This window comes from Rhea americana, unplaced genomic scaffold (assembly GCF_003343005.1).
Source record: "Rhea americana isolate MKP2758 unplaced genomic scaffold, rheAme1 scaffold_3, whole genome shotgun sequence".
Classification (NCBI taxonomy): domain Eukaryota; kingdom Metazoa; phylum Chordata; class Aves; order Rheiformes; family Rheidae; genus Rhea; species Rhea americana.
Genome location: NW_028186423.1, coordinates 13,716,357 through 13,735,178, shown reverse-complemented (window position 1 = coordinate 13,735,178; position 18,822 = coordinate 13,716,357).

Sequence of the window (18,822 nt, the reverse complement as noted above, 5' to 3'; positions counted from 1 at the left end):
TGATTTTCTGTTACTGTTAACAGAATATTTTTCTTCTCTGAATTTTTATTAAAAATTATTCTTATTTACTAAGGCAATTTCTTTTGGGCATCATGTCCTGTTGACTCTTGTTGAAAGACATGGGATACTGGCATCTGAGTCAATCATTTGACTCTAATGCTTTTATTCTGATCTTGATTCTGATTTCCTCTGAAAGGACAAGTCATGGAGTTTCACTGCATTCTCAGTTAGCCCTCTTTAAGTATACCTTTATGCATCAATCATGAAACAAAGATAGCTCAATCTGAATCACAGCACCAAATGTTCCTGATCGTATAGGGTGGGATTCAGCTATCCAACCARCCAAAGGCATTTTCTGCCATCGGAGAGGCCTCATGATATGGTGCCTAGCTTCCATCTGMCACTCAGAGAGGCATCTGTCTCCTTCAAGTCCTCTGTCCTCTTGGTCAGTCCCATAGCAGTATCTTGGTATGACTTGAAATATCTGTAGATTCAAAGAAAATGGGTCTCATCAACAGTGTATTTTCAAGGACTGCACCCGGTCCCCCAGATCTTAGGGAACCATAGTGGGTTCCAGTTTAGGAAAATACATCATACAGCAATCTTCTGTCACTTAACACAATGTTTTCAAACRAATCTCAGAAGAAAACCAGCAACACAGATATACCTAAAAGAATAAAAATCTGTTTTCACACCACTAAAAGGGATCACAATACTCTATGGATATTGTAAGGTTATCACCCCTGCTGTAACCCTATTGTCAATTGCTTGGTCGGTTAAAGAGTTTATAGTTTAAGCTCAATTGTAGCTGTGCTGTCAGCAAACTGGTGAGCTTTCTGACAGTTAACGCATGTTTTAAAATAAAGATTGTAATACTGAAGCAAAGCTCAGAGATTTTTAGGAAGAATTCATCTATCTAAGAGAGTGGTCTTTTTCTCTTGTATCATACTGCATGTTATCTACAGTGGAAAGTGCATAAATAGATGAGGCACAAGTTATACTGGTTTCTTCATACATTCATCATGCAGTATATGAAGTATATAACAGGTCTAAATTCTATATAAAAAGATTGTAAAATGCATACCAAATAGTCTCCTGCATGTATGTGATTTGAAAGCTTAGGCTAGAGCGCAGAAGACAAAAACATACASCCCCTCAAGCGGAGTACATGCTAAACTGACAGCTCAGAAACAGGCTGTGGGTAAATGAGCTAAACAAAACCTCATCCTATAAATATGGTGTTTTGACTATGCCACTGATATATTGCAAAAGTTCCATTGTCATTGCAGGTATTCAACTAGCTGTACAGACTTCCACCAAAGAGYGTGAGCAAATTCCAACAGTTTAGTTGCTGGATATCTTATTCTATTCAAATTACTGCTTTTCTTCATGCAGACTAAAAAGAATAATAGTATTTCTTCCTGTCTGTCCTGCGTAATTACTGTTCAAGAGCCGACGAGAAAATTAAGACCTTCATTAGAATCTAAGCTTGTACCACAAACACAGTTTGTTGCTATTGCAGTGACAGGAGCAAAGTGATCAGCTTTTAACAGCTAATTTTAGTTCGACAAGTGAAAAAAATGATAGGTTATTTCTTTAGGAATTCTTAAAGGTTCCCAGAACCTGGGTTCAGGCACTTGAAAATAGAATTGGAGTTCTTGGTTGTACGATGAATTGAAACTAATAGAGATTGGGTTGCCCATGGAAAGATCATTTTYAAAGAAACATATTGTAAGGCTGTGGAACATAAAGTACCTGTTAACATGTATAGTATATATTTGTTCCTTCTGCAGCAACTCAATATCTAAACTATAACTGATATCCCAGCTGAGAGCTGGTAACATTTGCTTGTGTCAGTTCCAAAAAATCCCTATTCTTTCTTGTATAAGAGAAAATACAGCTGGGACGTGTCAATTCTTAAAAATCTTCAGATCCTGAGAGAAGCTGATTTGCTAGAAGTTTTTTTTTTTTTTTGAAAGCTAGAGAATTTGGAATCAAAATAAACAAGTTACATGGCACTGGGTTTTGTATGGCATGTTGCAAAATGAAATGCTTATGAGATCTTGAAACACAGAGTATCAAATAACAACTAAATGCCAATATAGGCTYAGAAGATTAGAAATTTGGAAAGAGTTGATAACAGAACACTGCATAGCCAACATTACTTCCATTCCTTTCTGGAAGGCTAAATAAAATTGCATTCTTTACTTACGTGTTTTCCTGAGCATCCTCATGAACAGCTGTGCTGGCACAACAGAAATGTGCTGATACGTGCTGGCATGGGTCTGGAAAGAGCTGCCTGGGTCAAGGCACAGGGTCGCTTCCATCATTATTCACAAAGCTGTGAATAATGTGAAACTGTGGTCCAAGTCAGATAATCCACTCAGAGATACAATAGCAACCTTACGGAGAGTGGATCTGCACATGATCCACTTATGGCAACTATGGCAAGTCAGCTCTCAACAACGCTCTGAGAAAGTATCTGCTAGAATCATTGAAACTGTGGTAACTTGCCTGAAAACTTATCCCAAGGATTCATAATCATCTCATCTTGTTCTAGCTTGTTTCTCTCAGCAAGTTTGCAGATGATGCAAAACTGGGAGAAGTGGCTGATAAACCAGATAAATGAACTGCTATTCAGAAGGACCTCTACAGGCTGGAAAGATAGGAAGAGAGGAACCTCATGAAATTCAGCAAAGKGAAGTGTAATATCTTCCACCTGGAGAAGAGCACCCCTTGCACTTGTATAGGCTGAGGGCCAGGAAAGTAGCTTTGCCGTCTAGGTGAGCAGCAAGTTGAATACKGGCCAGTAATATGCTCTTGTGACAAAGAAGGACAACAGCATGTTGGACTGCATTAGGTAGAGTGTTGCCAGCAAGTCAAGATGCTTCCCATCTAATTAGCACCGGTGAGATCACAGCTGGAGTGTTGTGTCTAATTCTGGGCTCCCCAATACAAGAGAGATGTAGATTTGCTGGAGCAAATCCAGAGAAGGGTTATGAAGATGATTAAAGGACTGGTTCATTTGACATACAAKGAGAGACGTGGAGAAGAAAAAGCTTGAGGGGATCTTATCTGTGTATATAAATATCTAATGGGACGATTGCAAACAAGACAGAGCTAGACTCTTTCAGTGGTGCACAGAGACAAGAGGCAAAGGGCACAAACTGAACAGGAAGTTCCATCTGTATGTAAGAAAACACCTCTTCTCTGTCAAGCACTAGAACAGGCTGCCYAGAGAGGTTGTGGAGTCTCCATCYTTGGAGATATTCAGAATCTGACCTGAATAGGTCCTGAGCAGCCTGCTCTAGCTGATCCTGTCTGAGCAGAGGGGTTGGACCAGATAATCTCCAGAGGTCCCTTCCAGTGTCATATCTTTGGAGATTTTGTTATTGCTTCACCATTTTGACTTTTTCTTTCTTTTTCCTTTGTGGAAGAGCATCTTTTCAAACACGGGTGTATTATGGAGCTAATGATCACAGTTTGCCCAGGGAGACGGTGGAGTCTCCTTCTCTGGAGATATTCAAAGCTCACCTGGATGCAACCCTGTCTAACATGCTCTAGGTGACCCTGCTGAGCAGGGAGGTTGGACTAGATGATCTGCAGAGGTCCCTTCCAACCTTACTGATTCTGTGATCAGCCTCAGTGATATCACTGAAATTTAAAAAAAAGGTAATAAGGGAAAAGAATTCAATATGACAATACAGAAGGAGAAAAACTCCTTCATACAGAAATACAGAAGGCTAAAATCTGGTGAAAAAAAAAGAGATTTGTTTTCACTGAATTCTAAGTCAAGAATAAGTATGTTCTGATATGCTGGAAAATGGTTTAGATATTTAACATTAACTGCCTGGGGTTTGTGCTACCTAGAGTGCATTTCTTCTTGCTGAAAAAAAAGCCCAGAAAGTGATTTTTAAATGTGTATGTCACATCAGATTGCATGGAGTTATTTGGAGGTGAACCTCTCATCCTGTGACCTCACATAACTTCCCATGCAACACAGTTCACAAAAGTCTAAAAGCAAAAAATACTCTTCTGTTCTCAGCACAAGGGGAAGCAGGTCAAAAAGGTGGAGGGAAAAGGGTGTAAGCAACTCGAATTGCTCTACGGATTTAGACACTGATTGTCCAAAGCTGTAACCTGACTGCTCAGTGATTGCTTTTCAGTGATTTTATACCTGTGTTTAAACTCCTTGGGGAGAACACTGATATGACAGTGTCAAATTCACTGYCTTTTATCAAGATCCTCTCCAATTTTGGGAAGTGGGTTGGAGAGCCTAGATAAGATAAAGMACTAAAAGTAGCATAACCTGAATTTCTCACTGTATCTCAGTGTATTGGGGGTAGGGGGTTCCCTCTTGCCAAACATGAAGTTGAGTGCTGTAAAAGGCAGCTAATATTCCTGTCTTTTGAAAACACAATTCCATTTAATGAAGACAACATTTGTAAGTGCTTTGTGGCTCAGACAAAATTGCACTTACCTTGTAGCTTTAGGCCATTGGTTTAAGTCCAAGTTGACATTTTCAGCTCATTGAGTCCCTGGTGGACAGATGTCCACCACACAAAACCATTGTAAATAATCTTGTAAACTTGGCAGCCAGTGAATTAGAGGAGTGTAAAACCAATGCTGACACAAAATAAATTACCTAGAACAGTAGGGAAGGGTTTGAGTATGTGATGGGCCAGAAGAGGAAGAAGAACAGAAAGTAGAAAATTCTTATTTGGTCACCAGCTATYACTTTTTTTCTAAATCAACTCTCTTTTTAAATTTCCTTAGTTACACTTTCAAAAATATAAAAATGTAAGAGAGATACAGATACTTCTTCACAGTTTRTAGGAGGTGCTTATTCTTTCAGTGAGAGACTGAAAAAAGGGATATRTGTTTAGAGGTTATCACAGATTCATTAATAAGATATTATTCATATGTCTTAAATTAGAAGAATTATGTTACAGAATATCAGTCAATTTTGTCTTGACATGCTGAAGCAAAACAAAGCAGCACAAGACAAAATAAATTATTTGTTATTAAAAAAATCACACTTATTCCCACTTATAAAGTGAAAAGACATAGAGCTGGATTTAGAGCTGTTACAGACACATCTGTATTATAGATGCAGACTCACCTAAATATGCTTTCATTGTGCTTTTGAAAATTAGAACACATTCAACTACTAAAGAAATACCCTAAACACCATAGAATAAAGAATCTAAGCTCCTAGTCTTCTCTCTTACATGTATACCTTGAGCTATTACTAATCATCTGTCCATGTTAACAAGCAGAACAAAAATAAGTTGCAGACGTGGTTATGGATTTAAAATGCACTGAAACAGTTTTCCAACACATCTTGAAATCAAATGCTTTTATTTTGAATTTTAATGCACCGACTTTTCTGATGAGAGTTCTTATATTTCAAGTCTATGGTCTTATTAACAGCTCTAACTTTAATAGAGCTACTTGTGTGAGTTAAAATATTCAGATTTTGGAGATGTTTGTGGGAATGGGTCCTTAGAGTGCTTTGGAACTAGAATCAGTTCCAGTACTGAGGCTGAACTCCAGAATAGTGTTAGTGAAGTTCTCTGTGGAGAGGCTGGTTAATATRGAATTAGTTATAGTCTACATCCTTCATGGCCTGTGCAGTAGAATATATAGAGGAAAGGACTTTAGGAAGAGGAAATACCGTTTATTAAGCTGAAAGAGATAATATGATCTATTATACCAACTTCAGTAGTCAAAAGAAACAAAAAACAAAAAAACCCAGACAATCTGTTCCATATTGCTCAGRCATCGAAACACACAGCAGACACATTTACAAAAAATACTTAGATAGAAGTTAGATTAATCAGAAAACATCAGAACTTTGACAGCAAGAGTAAGTCAGTTTTTAAGGAAGAAATTCATTGAGATGGGGCCTAAAAATCCGTCACAGTAACCAAGATAGTAAATATTTCTAGCTCTACACTTCCATCAGACACAAACAGGAATATCTAATCTATAACAATCTAAAATTGAGTCATCTTGATTTAGAAAGGGAGAAGTAGGTAGGAGRGTAACAAATGCCTATATTTGAAATCCGTCTTTTCCTGAATCATCTTCTTCACAATGTGTTCAAATAGTCTTAGACCTTCCTTGATCTCAAGAATGCCTTTCAGTCTCCTCATAACAAGGGAATCAATTAAGAAGAATGGAAAAGGAAGGGTCCCTGAGGGTTTTTTTCATTCCCTTCTTAGGTCATGCTCAGATTTAAGCAAAGGAAGAAGTGATCTGAAGGAAGGAGGATCAAATTCTTTTGCTTTTTTTCATGAGATCCTTCAGATGGCGAGTTTATAACCAATAAACTCAAAYGACGTGGGATAGGTTTCTACCGACATCCTGAAAATCTTACAGTTGAGATAAAATGAACAGTTGCTTGTAGCCACCAAAGGATTATCTCATTTACATTTTCAAAAGGGATTACAGTCCCTTTAAAGGACAAGCATCTTTTGGACTAATTAATTTTCTGAGACTAACTTGCAATGTATGGCAAGCACTTGATTAAATATTAATATGGGATACAGGGTCACACTTTTTGCAGTATTCTAAATCTGTTACGATGTTGTCAGTGGATCTAAAATATAAGTGTATGCATGACTGTTTTTGTACATATATATATWTTTGTGTTGTGGGAGATCAGAGAAAATGAAGAGGACTAGCAAACATATGCATTATATRGCTCTCGCTGGTGAGTACAGTGAAGTTAGCAATGAGTGAACAGAATATCTACTGGTAGTGCGATACGATTTTAGAATCCAGGAATTTCTGAATGTTAGGCATAGATATATGATATTTAGAGTTAACTTTTCGTATACACATTCAAAAAACACCAGGCTGAAGAGTGTGATAGCTTAGATCAAGGAAAAGCCCCACACTACCCCCTAGTGATCAAAGTTTGGTGACCTCCAAATAACAAAAAACACAATAAGTGGACTTTAGATCACAAGAACAAAAAAATGCCCAGAAGCGATGCAAGTCACTGCTGGTGTTCTTTACTTAGGATCCTTTTTATGATAGAAGAATAAAGCAATGGCTGCCGAAAGGCTGCAACTTCCTATTTCTTGGTCTGAAGCCTTAGTAACCAAACAAATATAAAAAGGTATATATTCAAAAGGAGAATAAAAACAAAACCTCAGGGAGGAATATCTCAAGTGTTAGGATTTGTAAAAGTAAAATAAAACTAAAGATTTTAGTGTAACCTTAAAGTTACAAAAAGATGCTTTTTCATTTATGTGGGTTATTTGCATTGTTCAGATATACYAATTCATCAGATATCAGACACATATTTCTTACTTAAAAATAATCTTAAAATTATACAACCCAAAAGCCAGGCTCATATATGTATGCATACTAAAACTGAGAGTAAGTAAGCAATGATTTATGCATATGAGGCCAGAATCAGAAYTGTAAATGAAAAAAGAATCACCTCCAACAATTTCAATAGAACTTCATATAGATTTAGGCCATGTTTCAACAAAGTAATCTGCTGAATTCTAAAAGAAATCAGTGGAGYAAATTCACGTTTTTTAGGTTGAAAAGTACCTAAATCAAGGCTTTCTTATCTAATAAAGACACATCTGGATTTATAAAAATAAAAATGAAGAGGGTTCTGTTTTCACATTTTATCATGTCATTTTTTCTTTGAATGATAAAATTGTCAATTAATTTGAATTCTCTATGCAGTGTGAAATCACAAACTTATTTGCATAGGTTCTCTGAGACTGATTCTGGCCTTATTGGCATAGATTTTACACCCTATGCACATTAACCTGCATAGGGTGCTCTCTGTTACATCTTATCTAAAATCAAAATCCTACAAAATGAGGATCCTACACTATCTTTTGCACAAGAGATATTATGTGTTCACAATTCCAGTGTAGTTAATTACCGTTAATCCATCATATTCTAAAGCTTACATTGGACTTATTAACATAGTGTCTCAGAGCATCTCAAATCAACATTTACATAGCATGAAGTCCTTTCTGTAAGCTATATTCCTCTCTCCTTCCCAGAGGACATCCCTTAAGATCATCCTTTTTTTTTTTTTTTTTTTTCCTCTTGCAAGTTCTGTTTTTCTTTTTGTTGCAATTGTGGGAAAGCTTCATCCTTGCATCTGACAACTTCATAATATCCAGGAAATAGAGACATCGAAAGAGCTGGCAGTTCTTAGATTAGGATCRTCGAGGCCACGGGAAGACCCTAAATCTGGCATTGCATTTTGTGATAGCCCACCAGAGTAAGGTGGGCTGTAGATGAAGAGGTTGACATTACAATAGAAAACATCCAGAGGAAAATAATAAGAGGGGGAAAAAAGTGAAGCAATATCAGGCATTTAGGATTTCTTCAGGCAGAAGCACTTCTCATTGTCACAAAGCCATATTAGAGCATTTATAGTTTGTTAATAAGAGCTGAGGCAAGCAGTAAAATTAAAATAAGAGAGACTGGAGAGGTGAGCAGGGAAATCCACAGCATCCAAAAAGTAGAGAGGCACAAGAAAAAGAAAATKCTGTTGGGCATAATACTGTGCTGTGTCTCACACTGCAGTCAGCATGGTGCAGTCATGGATCCACAAGAATCCAAAACCATGATCGATGTAAGCAGGGTTTCAAAACTTGACTCCTGCTCGACTCCTTTTCTCTCTTACGCTTAACTATGTGGACTTATCTAGAAGCTCTATAATAAGCCAGATCATATGGCACTAATTTTATCCAAAATAGATGTATTTAAAATGGGGAAAAATGAGGAAGAAATACTTTTTTTTTTTTTTTTAAGGGACAAACTGCACATTTCTGCAAACGATGCAAAATGGAGACTATGGGAAGAGWGTATTTAAGTTTCATAACAAATCCAAAAGGTTGATAGGCCACTACTTCTGAGGATTAACTACTCATTTATTAAATTTTTTTGAATCCCTCACGAAACTCTGACACAGCATGGTAAAGTCTAAGGAATACATACTTGTCATACTCACAGGTACAACTCTAAGCATAAACAAGTAATATAYACATTTTAATTATTAATCCTTTTCCTTCTTACCTCCCTTGAGATTGATTTGTATCTATTCCCATCTTCTTATATCTATATTTATTTTGTTTCTTACATGTTTAAATTTAATCTGATTGTGTCCTTAGGCCTGTTGTTGATAATTAAACCCATGTATTTTATTCCCTACAGCATGCAAACTCTGTCTCTAAAAAGGAGTTTGAGACTTCCTCTTGATCTCAGTAAAATTATAGTTTGGTTTCCCTTCTGATTCATTTTGTATTGGTCCTGGATTTAGATTTTCAGTTGGAGTAAATATATATTCCTCCATTCCTCTCTTTAAGTCTAAAGGTTTATTTGATTGATGTCAAATGAGTATCTGACCTATGGTTCAAACCTGTTAGCAAAGATGGAAACAGTAATCACACACCAGTTGTGTTTGGAGCTTCAATTCCTTTTTTTTTTTTTTTTTTTTTTTTTAATCCTAAACTCAGTAGTCGCATTCCTGGAATGTGTCATACTGGACCAGCCAGAAATTTAAGTCTGTCAGAAAATTAAAAAGGAGGTGGGGAAGGGGGAAATAGCAAATTTAGGTGTGTACTCAAATATATTATACCAGAGAGAATTTCATACAATGTCCAGAGCTTTTAGAGCTCCAAGCTCAGAGTCCTTCTTGATGACTGTATCAATAGGAGACTGTAAACCTCATTTACTCATTTAAATTGGCACATCGGAAGGACAGGGATGGTTCAAATCGGCAACGCTTCTRAAAAAATGTAGGAATTGATGGTATTGTGCTTTTATGTTCAAAACCAGTTATTTCAGTCTTCTCCACGTAATGCCACATTAATTCATCATAAAAGAAAAGACTTTCTTTTTAAACTGCAGTCTTGGGAGCTGAACACAGTTCTACATGGTGTGCCTAGAGAAGGATCCTTCTAGATAAGCATATAACTTATCTGAAATAAGTACACCACTGAATGTGTCAGCTTGGCAGACTTCAGAAAACGCACATATACTCAAATGCATATGCATTTTTCTGCTTCTAGATTTAACTTCTTTCTATAAGACTTTTCTTACATCATTAGATCTTCATAGTTAAACTACGAAGAGAGTGTGCATAAGAGCACATGGGCCAATAGACAACCCTGACAAGATTTATAACACAGAAAGTTAAATGACTTCAGCCAGTCTCGTCATTAAAAGGAAAGATTTTCGTTCATTCATTCTCCTGGCCCCTCCCCATACCATGCRGCTCTGCTTTCTGGTATGCTGTGCAAACATGTATATCACACCTATCGACTCTAAGCCCTCTAAGTAAAGAGTCTGCTAGATCCTTTCGGTTACTCTCTTCCGCTTATTCAACAGAATATGAATAAAGTCCGTGAGAAAATTTGAGAAAAGCRTTGTAGAAGATCTGAAGGTGAGTGAGCCTAATACTGCAGAAAGCACTATTAAGAAACATGTAGGCCCTTTTTTCCTAGTTATCTCCCTTGAATATGAGTGCCCCTGAAGCTTCCACATTATTGTTGTGGTTTTTCACTTCTTTTTGTGATTTTTTTTTTAACTGTTCAAGATACTATTGTACATTGGACACCCCTGGGCCAATTATGTTATTGGGCAAGTTGCCACTAGTGAGAGACAACACTCCCACAGAGTCATGGCCCTGGTCCTGAATATTGGAGATTCTGGAGTTTCTTTGTGTTCAGTCCTCATCTGTTATAACTCAGCACAATGCGACTGAAGTAAAAGATGCTACAATGCTTTATATAGATGTACAAAATATGCACTGCGGGTTTGTTAGTGGAAAAGGCCTGAAACCACACAAGATTTAAGGACAATTAAACTCAAAGTCAGCAAATAGCAAYTAAGTTCTTAGTGCTTTTTAATCATTCTATGAACAGCAAATTCCTGGTGTATTAAGGTTGGTTTTCTACAGCCATAGAGGAATTCTGACAGTAAAAATCCTGCAGATCTTACAGAGCGTGGGATATATAAAGAACCAGGAGTTCAAAATCAGGAGTGACTGGTGACTATACAGCCATCAGCCTTTTTATCTAGAAAATTTATGCAGCTGCTTAGCATATTTCCTTGTCCACAGTTTTGAAGTGTCTGTGTCACAGAATTCTTTTGAAAATACCTCATCCATGACAATTCAGTGCTTTATTTTGTGATCATCTTGATATCCTGGGTGTCTAAGTTTATGCCACATCAGCAATAAACACCATGGTGTCTTGAAGGCAAAATGTGCATGTGAACATAGACCTCCCCTGCTTGTCCCAGATAAAGASAAACAGCAAATCTCTCTGTTAAAGACGTGTTAACGGAAAGGTTTCAAAAGCTAAGTCAGGGTTTAATTTTCCTTCCCAGCACTGAGCTATAGCACACAGATAGGAACTTGCAGAGTAAGAACAGGGCTAGATTATGGATCAGGATAGATAACATGTTAAGATTACTAAACTTGCACTTGCCTCACTTTAAAGGAATGGGAAGRGAAAGAAAGTCATTGCAAAAGAAGTTTCTATCTCCCACCTTCCCTCTGTTCCCTGTGAATACTACACTGCAGTGAGCGATGCTGTATTTCAGAGGAAAGTTGGTGAATTGAAACCAGTGATGGCTCTGGAAGGCTGCAATCCTCACCTTCAGGGAAAGTATTCAGAGTACTGGCACCCTGAATAGGGTTTAGGGCAGATCTGGTCCTGCAAAGAAACCCTAGAGACAGCCAAGTTTTGAGAAAAAGTTTTAATACCTTTGTTGCCATTATTTTTTTCCAAGTTTCCAGTGAAGTCAAATCCCAGGAAAGTACGAATTGGAGAACAGCTCAGGTCTTGATATAAAGAGGTTATGGACCTGACATTATGTTACCCCTCGAACATGGACAAAYAACTGTCAATTTTAGCTGCCTTATATATGTCAAACTTGGGGAGAAAGTAAAAGCCAATTTTTGATAACTCRGCAGTAGGGTTTTAGATCATATCTTTGCCTGTATTGCTTTAATTAATTTCAATGAACAAAACTTTAGGTTTTGTTCATGTCTTATTTACCAATTCACTGAGTATTTGTTGTGCACAAGTATAACTTGATAAAGGTTCTCAAAATTTAAACATGTTTGTCAAAAATATTCTGAATGGCCTCTGCAATTTCCTTTCGTTTTCTTTATTATCGTGTTCAGAATTAAGATTTCATTTGAGATATGTCTGTGAGTTTAACCATTATACTAAAAAGTATTTGTTGAAAAGTAAGATGTGAAGTGCAAAGCCAAATTCCACTCTGATTCCTGCCACATGGAGCTACATTGTCTTCATGGTAGTAGCATAGTTAAAAAATCTCAGCATCAGCTCTTATTTTCCTTCAAGAAAGAAAAATATTTGGCATACAGAGCATGTGGACAGTTCATAAACACAGTATATCCACAGTTATTCCTCTGTTCTAGTGCTGCAGTATTTGCAAGTGTTTGCAATAATGATCTCTTTGAGRAGGTAAGATAATAGATACTGGGTTATTGCTAATTGTTGATCATTTTTACTCTCAAAATCTACAGAAAAGACATATTGTGCTCTAGTATCCTGATATGTGGATTTTTGTAAGGTTATGAAAAATAGTGAGGGTATAGTGCAAGTGTGTGATMTACTGTGAGTTTTATTAACTGAAAAGTGAACTGTTTCTTGGTTTTGACCATAGCTCTGTATTCTACTCTCCGACAAAATATGCACAAAGTGCAGAGAACAGGGCAAGTTAATCATCAACTTTGGTTACAAGAATATTTTGCTCTGGAAGGTAGGTGATTATGATTCAGCATAAAAGGCTGCTGTTAGCCATTCAGTACTCTCTTTCACAGAAAAGGGGAAAAAAAAAAAAAAAAACATCATCCAGCCATCTAAATTACACACCTTCTTTCCAACTTTCGTGAGATTCATTTCGACTTTGTTCTTTCAGTCTTTGTTAAAAAAAGGAAAAAAGAATTTAATGATACTATTCTCATTATGCAGCTATCAGTTACATAAAATATCTTTGTTTAGAGGCCTAATAAAATTGGTCATATAAAGAGGAAATGAGATTTTTAATGTAAAACGAAGCTGACAGTGCTCTTCTATTACTATGGTCTTATTAGGGAAAAATTCTCTGACATCTGTTTATCCCCTGCAGCCAACCTTGTATTCAGAATACAGTAATTGATTCACAGCATCCACCAGGGATCCAACTGGCTCACTTTTCCACACCGCACTACACAGGTACCTCTGCAGCTAATTCTGAATGTACATCTACATCGTTATCTCCTGGTGAACTGTGACCCGAAACACTTTGGAGGCCCAGATGAAAGTGCTTCCTCACCCCTCCAGTGCTGGGGGTGCAGGCGTTTCTGCAGCGCGGCAATTCACCCAGGACACCCAATCACAACCAGCCCCTTTGAAGCCCTGCTCAGCTGGGAGACCATGAATCATTCATGGCTTCTCTACACACACTAAAGGGGGAAGAGCAAAGCTAGTGTGTATTATTCAGGACTGCATCCTCAATAAGCCTCCGTGTTCAGCAAATTGCTACAACGTTTTCTGCTTAGTCCTCACCTGTATACAACATCTCTTTCTGTGTACAACCTTCTCGTTTTAACAAAGACAGGCTGGTTATTAAGAGGGCAGTGTTAATTAACATTAGTATAAATAAGAGGGTCTATTATCAGAGCATAAAAGCAGCGAGTGAAGGATTCTAAGGAAATAAAGACCAGAAGATCAAAATTTTACAACTGCTGAACTGTGAATTTGTTGTTTATCCACTTGCATTTCTATTGCAGTAACTGTCATCATATAGGTCATTTTGGAACCCTGTTTAGTTTTCGTTTTCAAATTCTAAATGTATTTTATGTCACCGTAGCTGATATTTGCAATTAATATCTGCAAAAGAGCCTCCAAATTTGCATGTGTTCGGGTAATATAGCTGAGTACCATCCCTGGAAGCATGTCTCCCAGAAGCATCTTACAGGAAAGACGTCACTTCACTTTTGTTATTATCCCATTCACAGAAAAGTTCCCGTTACAAGAGATAATAGTGGCTCAAATAACAAACTATCTTCTTTCAGAGACCTCAGTAGATGTCTGGGACGGCAGGAACACAAGATTATGAGCCTTTCCACACTATTTGCACAGACTGCCTGGACCCTTCTGAAGCCAGAACTTGAAAGCCCTGCTACTTAAGGCAATTACAGAATATGGCAAAGGCAGAAAGGTAAGTGAATTATTATCTTCCTCATTGCTTCATTCCTGGCATACAGAGGAAATAGAACAATTAAAAGCCACTTGGGAGAGAATGACAAAAAGTGCTAAGAAGGCATGGCATTAAATAAACTGTTCTTATTACTGTAACTGCAGCTTTCCAAATCCTCAAGATGCTTGTCCTCAGAGATCACATATACCAGCTGCTCATCATCAGTTTCTCTTATTTTCAAGAACAATAACTAGGTGAATACAAATCTATAAAAAATGTGGGTGATAATTATTACTGATGCAATGGGATCTCTTGACTTAAAAAGGCACTGTTGTGGGTCTAATGATGAAACTGCACCGACTTATTCATGTTCCCATGTCTTTTACTTTGGTGTTTTCTGATATTTGGTCCCTTACCAAAGGTAACTTGTTTGGATAGGAACATGACCATGTTGCTATTTATAACATGTAACTCCATTAACTTTAAGTTGATTTATTCATGGAGTACAGGGCAAACATTGTCACGTAGCATCAGTATTTCATATCCAAGCATTTCTGTGATTATATCTATTCAAATGGTGGGCTCTTGATTTAGGTGCATTAACTTACTATGTATATAAATGACCAGTTTACGTAAGAGTAACAGTAGTTATGTTGATGTGAAAATAAGGTAACAGCCACAGGAAGCACAGCTAAGATGAGATTTTACTTGGAATCCCGTGACTAACATTGTGGAAATACAAGTATCAATGTTAATAAACCAGTCTTACAATAAGTGCAGAGGAAAATACTGCTGTACACAGCAGTGAAAAAACTAATATTATATTGCTACCTCTGCTGCTCAACACTTTTAGTCTAGTAGATAGGAAAACAATTTCAAAAATGTACTGGGCATTTCTGCATAGTTACCTTGTCATGTCTTCTTAGGAAAAGTGTCCACTTTACTGCAATTAATTTAAGGTCAGATTCAAGGAGGTGTTTAAAACACACATTACACAAAATGATAGGATCGGACTTCCCACAAAAAAAGTTAGTCACAGTTACTTTTCTTTTAAAACATGAGAAGGAGGAGGAAGAGTCTGCTTTTTATGGCTCCTCAGGGGCTGCAGGTGCTCCGTCGTCCTTCTCCTGGCAGTGTGAGCTGTGTGTGACTTATTTTACTGTGGCCCAGCCTCAGGAGAAAAATTGCCAGGCAGATTGCTCTTGGAAGGTGGGAGATGCAGACAGGAAGAGAACTCAGCCCCTGACTTTTACAGCCCGAAGAATAAGCCACAGAGGTGAAGTGCATCGCCTCTGCACTTTGAAATGAGGCGATCAAAGATGAGCRGGTAACCGTGCTCAAGAGTAGAAGTGGCAGAGAGACAAGAAGCGCTTCTGTTGCTGTCCTGATACAGGTTATTACRGTCACAAAAGAGGCAAGCTGCCAGAGAAGCCCCATTCCCTAGCACTTTTTATGGGATAGTGGCACCTCAATCAATACATGGGATTTTGGCGCTATTTTTCTGAGTAGCTTACCTGTCCTTCTAGAGTACAGAGAGGTTAGGCTTTTAATTATGGGGTTTGGATTCCACACAGGTCGTATATCCACAATTTCTAATACTGTAGGTCAATGAAATCTATTCTTTATGATTATATGCAAAAAGGTATGGTTTACTTTCTCACATTTGAGTAATTCCAGCTAGCATAATTTGTGCATTTATTCAAAAATAATTGAATGGAGATGAGAATCACAGTTAAGGGATAAACAAAGTAAAATACAAGAGATTTCTATAGTAGTCCTTTGGATTTTTAAAATGATGAATTAAATGGGAACAGTGTCTAAAAGACAATGACTAAACAGAGAAAACTGCTAAACTAAAGTCATGATCTTTAAAATTTTGCATATGCATTTGTATTAGCAGCTGGCCCTAAAACAAGCCTTCAGCCACAACATGTTTATAACAACAATTTTGCCCTGTCTGTTTCCCTTAGGAGAAATTCTCAGTYGTGTGCAGGAAGTCAGTATATGATTGAGTGTCAGTTGGAGCAGAGCTTCAGATGTGGGTTTGCAACAGTACCATGGACCAAGCTAGCTCTGTGACAAACTCCTTTTAAGAAAATTTCCACCTCCAGAATAAACTGGAGCATGCAGCCTGCCCTGAGCTTTGTTTGAAAGAAGCATTATGTTTCTCCACAGAGCAATGTAATTTATTTGAAAATTTGGGAGGCAAGTTAAAATGATCATTTAAGACTAAAGTTTACACAGAATATTGAAGGCAAACTATAATTCAGTAGGTCTTTATACATATATATATGTATCTACATACACACATGCGTATATGTGTACTTATAGATTATATACATATATGATACAGGCTTCATATCCAAACCTAAGAGTGCCAGGCAGGGCAGGAGTGACTAGTATCAGTCTGAGCTAGATTTCCTAAGTTCYGGGAGATACAGTTATGCTCCTTCCTTTTTCTCTTTTTGTTCCTTGCAAATGCATTCCTGAATGTACCATGGCTCTAATTCAAGAGAGGAAGATGAAACTCTGGCCCTGGCTGGACCAATCTATATTTAGCCTAACGTGTGCAAAGGTGTGTGTGGAAAATGATCCTTCAAATCTCCTTAAATTAAGCACAGCCTAGGACACATTTGTGATTAGATCTGGTTTATAACGTTGTATAAAAGACAAGTTTGTCTATTTTCAACCTTCAAGACCAGAGTTCTCCTGTACATACATAGTGCTGGATTCAACACAATCTCTCAGGGCACTAATGGTCTTAAAGACCATTGTCAGGTGATGTTCCTAGGTACTGTTCAGAACAACTGTGCTTAGGTTTCGTGTTTGAACTGTACCTAAGGACTTGACAGCTGAAGGGAGGCTCTGCAGCACTCTCGTCTGGAGTGTCCCATCCTATTCTTAGGTCTGGGTTTAAGAGGTAAAGGCTTATTTAAAGGTTTGTATCTCTGCTGAACACAGCACAGAGGTGACRTCCAAGTCTGGGACAGAGACTGAGYTGGGATTTAAACACAGTAAGACTGATCAAGTGTTAGCCACTGAAATAAATGTTCTAACATAAGGTTGAAATCTATCAGTTAAACGCTTTATTGTAAAACTATTTTTAAGATTTTTTAAATTTAATATATAGTTAATTTCAGAATACTTAGTTAATTAAACATTCATTTTGAGAGAGTCCTTAATTTAGATTTCTTTTGCCTTTAAATTCTAAATTAGAAATGGATCTTAGTCCTTAGTTTTATTGTATGCTAGGTCTGTAAATTTAATGGTACAAACCACTAATCTTTTAGATTAAAGAACTCAGTAAGACAATAGTTCTAGTGACCAGTTTAATACTACTCCTAAGAGAAGGTTTTGCTTAAAATCACTATAAAACTTATTTGGTTTCTTAACACTATCATTAATTAATTAATCAGCCATTTCAGAAGTACATACAAAACGTAATTTTAGCTGAGAAGAAAAATTATGGTCAGTGGTAATCATAGTCCACTTAAGTTCTGAAAAAAAATTTTAACAGGCTTTATTAATTTGTAATTTGTAAAACTACGACTGCTCTAAAAAGTGCTTTATTTTCCTTGTGCTCTAAAGCTCACTAGATGTCCTTTCTAGTTGTCTTTTGTTTCGTACTGAAATTGTATACTTTTTCTACAGACTCTAACTTTTTTTCCTGGCTATTCAGTAAAATGCAAAATACACAAAGGAATGCTGATCTGTGATGTGGTTCCTCACATTAAAATAGTGGAAATAATAATGATAGTAATAGTAATGACAATAAAGATTACTGAAAAAAATTCAATTATATATTAGATTACACTATTCATGAAATTAGTTTAAGCATCAAATTAAGGAAGTGGATGTGATTTATGTCTTTCTTACAACAAACTTACTCGCATCTAACTTTCTTGACTTCTGGTTCTCAACTGAGAGAGGAAAAGAAATAGCAGGCCCCTCTATTATAGGATAGATAGATAACAGAAAAAAGCTAAACTTGTCCCTTCTTTGTATTCTAATTTTTACTGTTTTACATTTGAGTATTAAAAAATTTTTTTCATTGTTCTCTTACATACAATGAATAATTGTTCTCTTACTGAAACTTAGCAAGTATTGCTCTTGACAGTTATTTGTAAACAGATTAGTACAGTACTTACCTAAAATGTTATTAAAATGGTAAGATTTTTCTCCCTTGAATTTGCTGTCTGCAGTATAGACATGTATATTTGAGCTAGTCATCCTTTATACTCAACACAGAGAAACAGGCATTTCTAGTGGGCAGTTCATCTGAGGTAGTTTAGATGTCGCCTCTTGTTGACACTTCTGCAGTGTCAGGAAGGTGATGATTTAGCTCAGATATCATTAGAGTACTGGAAAGCAGAAAACATCTCCTGCAGTTGTAGATATGCGAGATTGTACACACACTTCCAGTTGCCACACTGAAGTGAAAAATTTTGAAAATGGCTCTGAAAGAAGGAATGAAGTAAGCAAAGACAGGAAGGGTTGTAAGYATAAAGATTAAAAGTAGGAAAGAAAGTGCAGAAACAAGAAAAGGATTCCAAACACATGGAAAACTGGAGGGAAGGTGGAAAGCTACTGGATCAAACTGGGCAGTGGGAA